This window comes from Mobula birostris, chromosome X (genome assembly GCF_030028105.1).
Source record: "Mobula birostris isolate sMobBir1 chromosome X, sMobBir1.hap1, whole genome shotgun sequence".
Classification (NCBI taxonomy): Eukaryota; Metazoa; Chordata; class Chondrichthyes; order Myliobatiformes; family Myliobatidae; genus Mobula; species Mobula birostris.
The window spans coordinates 34,606,221-34,613,478 of NC_092402.1; the positions used below are offsets into that span (position 1 = coordinate 34,606,221).

General features: G+C 38.2%; 2 non-coding genes across 2 annotated transcripts; one reads left to right on the forward strand and one right to left on the reverse strand.

Annotated features, from left to right (window-relative positions):
* The first annotated feature begins 1,371 nt into the window (after positions 1–1,371).
* trnaq-uug (transfer RNA glutamine (anticodon UUG)) lies at positions 1,372–1,443 on the forward strand. Its single transcript has one exon. It is a non-coding gene; the product is annotated as a tRNA-Gln (tRNA).
* Positions 1,444–2,368: 925 nt separating this feature from the next.
* trnaq-uug (transfer RNA glutamine (anticodon UUG)) lies at positions 2,369–2,440 on the reverse strand. The gene has a single exon. It is a non-coding gene; the product is annotated as a tRNA-Gln (tRNA).
* Positions 2,441–7,258: the final 4,818 nt, after the last annotated feature.

Sequence of the window (7,258 nt, forward strand, 5' to 3'; positions counted from 1 at the left end):
TACACCATCAGGGCCTGACGGCTTGCAAGGGTTCACCCTCTTGAAAGATGTTCTGATGTCGGCATCTGAGACAGAGACCACAGGGTCAGCAAAAGCTACAGGGATTTGCACAGGTGTAGCTTTATTCTCGCATTCAAAGTATTCATAAAAGGTGTTGAGCTCACCTGGGAGTGAAGCATCACTGCGAGGTAATGATTGTGTGGTTAGAGTCAGTTTGGGTGCAGCTAAGAAACAGCAAAGGGCAGAAAATATTGCTGAGTGTTGTTCACCAAGTAGTATTAATATAGGGCAACACTTAAATAAATAAATTAGAGGCTCATATAAAAGGGATGGCAGGCACAGTAATATATGAGACTTTACATGTAGATTATCCATGGGAAATAATTGGTAATAAATTGTTAGAAATAAAATCACGGAATATGTGCAAATGCTTTTTTAGATGAATATGTTGAAGATACAATGAAGGTAATGGTACTTTAGATCTGATGTGCGATTAGGAATTTTTTGTAACGGGCCTTTAGGGAAGAATGATTGTAATAGTATAGAATTTGACATTGAATTTAAAAGTGCTGTAGCTCAGTGCGAAAGCTAGGTTTTAAATCTAAGGGGGGGGGGAGGGACCATGAACAAGCGAACGGAGATTTAGCTGTGATGGATTGTAAGAACATATTAAAATATATAATGATGGGCACGCAATGGTTGACATTTAAATAAACGATACATGTTGCAAGACAAATATATTCCCTTAACGCACACAAAAAAAAACAAAAGGAGAAGTGATTCAATCATGTGGCTGAAAAGAGAAATTATACATAGTATCAAAGCCAAGGTAGACTCAGCAGGCCTGGAGATTTCAGAACTCAGCAAAGGTGGTTTTCCGTAACGCAAACCCCCATCATCTGCGCATGTGTCAGGAAATGCGAATTTTAAAATGTTTTCTTCACATAAATTCTGTGCAAGTGGATTTCATTCCTTATCTCAATTTTTTATTTAGTGATTTCTGAATTCTGTAGGGGCGAATTCTGAAGCCCAAGCGGCCTTTACGCTGGGTCAAAAAACAAGCTGCTGGAGGAACTCAGCGCATCAGACAGCATCTGTGGAGCCAAGAGATGGTCAACGTTATAGGTCACGATCCTCCATCGGGACTGATGACACAGCATTCTTTTTGCAATGTTTCCACCCAAAATATTGACAGTTCCGTTCCTCCCCGCGTATGCTGCTCGATTTGCTAGTTCCTCCAGCAGATAGTTTGTTGCTCCAGATTCCAGCATCTGTGGTCTTTTATATATCTGTAACACTGAGGTCACCGATTTAAACGAACTCCAGTGATTTAGGTTTTCAGGAGGATACAAGAAATTTGTTTTACAGTTCGGTCCCATGGTGTAATGGTTAGCACTCTGGACTTTGAATCCAGCGATCCGAGTTCAAATCTCGGTGGGACCTCACTATGTTTTAACAACATTGGAAATAAAGGTTTCCAATATTGGGAACAAAAGTTCATTGGAAATTTCAATGCTTCTTTCAATGTCCAGTAGCATAACTGGATTAAAGACACAGAAATCCTATACTGGTTTCCACTTAAACACTTGACTTACTTTAAACTCCTTTCGGTTTAATTAGACCGCGGTTTACACTCTTGCCTCAGGTGAAATTTCGCAATTCCAAAAGCCACTTTTGCTTGGGAAGAACATTTAAGCACATTCTTCCCCCATTCTTTCCCTTTTTAAAAGATGGGTGATGACTCTATCCCCTACAAGAAAAGCAAACCTCGGTGCATCTTGATCACAAACATTTTGTTGGATTACAAACTATTCGTGGAATAAAAATAAGTGCAAACCACATAATTACCAGGTCCTCTCTATGCTGTAATAGAATCCTGTATATTCTCCATATTCCAACTCGCCTTGCCTCTTATTTGCTGCAGTGCAGACAATAGCCAGGGGAATCCCAAGACCTTGGAGGAGTGATTATCTTTCTAGTAATCAATCAAGAAATCATTTCAAACTGCGTTGTAACTCGACAAAATATTTTGGATCACTTAAAATTAATTCTGAGAGTTTCTAGCTCTCAGATTATGATTCATTCTTGCAAATGATCTCGCAGCAATTCCAGGAGCCCGTTTAGAGCTCTTAGTTACTCCTTTTGTAGTAAAATATAATTTAACTCGCAGTATTGTTTAATCCAAAAGTACTCAAAGGGCTAGGGGACAGGTCAGGAGTTGGATGTATTAAATACAATACCCATCAGCAAAATTATAAACCATAAAATGTAAGAAATAAATGATATAATTGCATTAGACCGGGTTGATAGTAATATCAATGAATTAACATGAATTATGGAGGATTGTTAATTTATAGAAAAATTTATGAGGTCCCACCGAGATTTGAACTCGGATCGCTGGATTCAAAGTCCAGAGTGCTAACCATTACACCATGGGACCGTATCACGAACAGCTGCGAAATAGCATCCTTAATAAGGAAATCTATGCTCGGTGTGTTCTTTTCTTTATTAATTATTTCTTTATTTTAAGTCCCGACGTGCAAAAAAGCGTTCGCCTTCCTCAAGCGACAAGGAAACCATTTCACTCCCAAAGGATAGCGCTACCCCGTAAGGCGATCGCGCAGCCGGAACAAGCCAAGGAATTGTGACGTCAGCCGCCGCTCGGCTTTTTCCGGCGTGGAAGGAGGCAGTATCTGAAAACCGACAGCGAAAAACCGCGAGAGTTGTGAGTGCGCTCGCCTTTGTGTTGGGAATTTTAAAACGAATGAAATTGGGTGGGAGAAAATGTTATTTTTATGGAGATACAGTGCAGAGTAGACCCTTTATGCCGCTCCGTCCAGTAACCTTCGATTTAACCCTAGCCTAATCATGGGACAGTTTATAATGAAAAATTAACCTACTAATCCATACATCTTTGGACTGTGGGAGAAAACCAGAGCACCCAGAGGAAACCCATGTACACACGAGAAGGCACATACAAACTTGTTACAGAGGATGCCAGAATTGAACTCCAAACTCTAACGTCGAGCTGTAATAGTGTTGCACTTAACTGCTACACTCCAGTGGCACTCCACTGTAAATGGATATTTCATCATCCCATCATATGAATGATTTGAATGATTTTTTTTATTATTTAAACAGCAGCTAACATCTACATTACAGATAAAGATTCCCAAAAAACTGGATTACTCTTCTGCTTGAACACAAGACTGCATGGCTAAACACCCAAGTAATTCACCAATTTTGTCAAATTCGCCAATGACACAACAGTGGTGGGCGGCATCACCAACAACAATGAGATGGCCGAAAGAGAGGAGGTAGAAGAGCTGAAAGCTCTTACCATGCTAATAACCTTTTCCTCAATGTTAACAGTGGAGTAGAACAAAGAGTTCTGGAATTCATAATTCCATGAGCTTTTGGAACATTGGCTTTCATTAATCAAAGTATTGAGTACAGGAGTTAGGATATTATGTTGAAGTTGTTTAAGACATTAGTAAGGCCAAATTTGGAGTATTGTGTGCAGTTCTGGCCACCTACCTACAGTAAAGATATTAATAAGATTGAAAGAGTACAGAGAAAATTTACAAGGATGTTGCTGGGACGTGACAACTTGCATTATAGGGAAAGGTTGACAACAGTGACAAAGACTAAGATATCATAAGCTTTGGATTTTAATAAATAGCAATAGGAATTTTTTTTTACAGTATCTGTAATGAGCTCTTTCGGCCTGTGTGCGGCGCCAGAGCATTGGGCACCGAGGTTTTTCGAGCACCTGAATTGGTTAATTGTTTAACAAGAGTTGCTAATTGTTTAGAGTTCCTTGCAGGTCAGGCAGCATCCACAGAAATTAATAAACAGTTGACATTTCAGGCTGAGACCCTTCATCAGGACTGGAAAGAAAGGGGGAGAAGTCAGAATATTAAGATGGGTGGAAGAGGAGGAGGAGGACTAGCTAGAAGGTGATAGGTGAAGCCAAGTAGTTGGGCAAGGTAAAGGGCTGGAGAAGAACAAATCTTGGAGAACAGAGTGCTACAAATTGGCCTTGCACCATTGCATCCAATATGCATTTAAGTCACTAGGAGACAGCAAGTGCGCAAATCTTTATACAACTACTTTTCCACATCATTGATTCTTCTAAAAATACTGTATTTACTACAGCTCCCTGGTTCTGGTACATACATATAAATTAATTTAATGGAATTGTGCATCTTATTCCTGACCCACTTATATTTATAGTCCCTACCATTTATGTTATTCAAACTTATCATGGGAAGCCATCTATAATAGATAAAGGGCACAGACGATTAGTTATAACACATATTTGGTATTTCAGAACTTGGTATTTACAACTTTCAACCAGTTTCAGCCAGCTACTCGTACTGCTAATCATGGAATTATGAAATCATGGAATAAACTGGGAAAATTGTTACTTGTATAGCTTTATTCATATAGTTTACTAACCAACCCTTTTATGGATAAATTATGATAACCATCACTCCAAATGGTAGTAGCTTTGCATCTAATTTAAATAATTTCCTTAGCTCTTTCCTTACCACCATGGTCCCACACTGTTTGAAAAGCATAGGTTCATGATTCACTGTAGATGCCACATTTTCAAATACGTAAGGGTTAGTCATTAGATTTTAATGTGGTAAAGAAGCTCAAAAGGCCATCTCTTTCATTAGCAATGACCTTTAAAGTTAACTTTCAAAAGAATCATCTTGTTTGAAAAACATACCTGCAATCAATTTAACTTAACGTTGGAAAAGGTAGTATTAATTATTAGGGTAAGAGTCATAGAAAACTATAGCACAGAAACAGGTCCTTTGGCTATTCTCGTCCATACCTAACCATTTAAACTGCTTAGTCCCATCGACCTACACCCGGACCATAGCCCTCAATATCTCTCCCATCCATGTACCTAACCAAACTTCTCAAATATTGAAATCAAAATTGCATTCACCACTCGCATCTACCTGTGATGCCACTTTCAATGGATTATAGACCTTATTCCCAGATCCTTTTCTAATACTGAATTCTTCAGTGTTCTACCACTCACTGTATAAGACCTACCCACAGTTGGTCAGTTCTCCCAAAATGTAACAACTCGCATTTGTCTGCATTAAATTCCATCTGCCATTTTTCAGCACATTTTCCAGCTGGTCCAGATCCCACAAGCTCTGATAGTTTTCCTTACTGCCCACTACACCCCCCCCCACCCCCCACCCCCAATCTTGGTGTCATCCACAAATTTGCTGATCCAGTTAACCACATTATCATCCAGATAGTTGATATAGATGACAAACAACAATGACCCAGAACTGATCCCTGTGACACACCACTCGTCACTGGCCTCCAATCAAAGAGGCAGCCATCTACTACCGCTCTCTTGCTTCTCCCACAAAGCCAATGTTGAATCCAATTTACTATCTTGACCTCAATACCAAGCAACTAAACCTTCTTGACCAAGCCTCCTATGTGGGACTTTGTTAAAGGCTTTGCTAAAGTCCATCCACTGCCTTGCCTTCATCAACTTTCCTGGTAACTTCCTCGAAAAACTCCATAAGGTTGGTTAGACATGACCTACCATACACAAAGCAATGTTGACTATTCCTAATTAGTGCAATCTTCTTTAGAAACGTTAAAACTTCCTTCTAACCTGCACATTTCATTTCCCCAACTACAATTCAGTGTCGTTCCTCAGGAGGTATAAGTCTTAATTTTACCTATGAAAAGTAGAACCATGTCTTTCAGTTAAATGATGTAACTGCCTTTCATGACAAATCAGTTCACCAAATGTTTCGGATGCAAGCAAGCTATTTGCTAACATGTGTTTATTATAAAGCCAATAATTTTAAAGATGTATATGCATGATGGAAGCTGGAAGTGATTAAGCATCTACCGGATCCACAATGTTTTAAGGATGGAAAAAAATTAAGATTAAGATTGCTGTAGAAATACAGGAAATATATGATTATACACTGTTTCATTCCATTTGTGGTTTGTGCCATGAATTAAACTCATTCCAAACATTTTCTAAAATCACATACAATTATTGAGCATATGAACATTACTGCAAACTTAATGTAATCATCATGATACTCAATGAGATAAATCTCCTTTCTTCTTCTTCCCATATTACCTACTTGTATCCATCATCTCCTGCAACTAGAATAGTATTTCTCCATCCCCACTCCAACTTCCACTCATAACCACTAACACCAGACCCTTCAAACCAGACTAAATCAAGTTAATGAACCATTATCCAAAATACATTTAGCACCACTTACGAATGACTACTCCAGCACACTATGGCTTTGAAGTAGGACATTCACAATGAAGAATTAATGGAAGTGTTGTAGTTGATCTAAATTTGAAAAATTAGTTAGAAGAGGGAGGAATGAAGACCACAAATCATTTTCTTATTCTGAAGTTTGGCCTATATTAGCTTTCTTCCACACATTTATACTGATGTGTCAATATAAAATATCCAGATAGTGAAAAGAAAACAACTATCTGAAGAAAACTTGAATATATGAAAAATAATCAAACCCCCATTTTTTCATTTGTTTGGAAAAGTACATTCTGTGTATCTTTATTGACGCCAAGTACAAGAATCAGTAATCAAAACTCTTTGGCCAGTTTAGAAAAGGATAATGCAAAGCATCATGTAGTCTACAATAGAACAGAGCTGGACCATGAATCACAGAAAATGTACTTAAAAAGAGTATTTCACAAAAACAAAACTTACTGTTGATACAAATCAGTTTGTATTTAGAATTCCGATAACTGCTAATAAGTAAATGACAATACCTTCATGGCCTCACTTTTATCACCTTGATCTCTATTTGTTTTATAACATCCTGAGATATGTGTGATCCTCCAATTCTGGCCTCAAGCATTCTCAAACTTACTTGCTGTATCATTAGCAGCAGTACTTTTAGGTTTTGGAATATGCTCCATAAGCCTTTCCACCTTTCTAACTCTCTTCCTTTAAGGCACCCATAGCCTAAGTGCTTTCACAGTTTTTGATCACATCCTTAGTAGTAGCCCAGCATTCATTTTTGTTTGATAACATTCCTGTAAAGCACCATGAGAAATTTTGCAATGTTAAAGGAGCTTTACAAATAGAAATTAATGTTCAGTTAAATTTGAATACATTGCATAACAAGATTGCTCTGCATAGTCATATGCAGAATTATTAACTAAATAGAAAATACCCCAAACTACAGCCATGTTCTGTCCTTAAACAGAACAG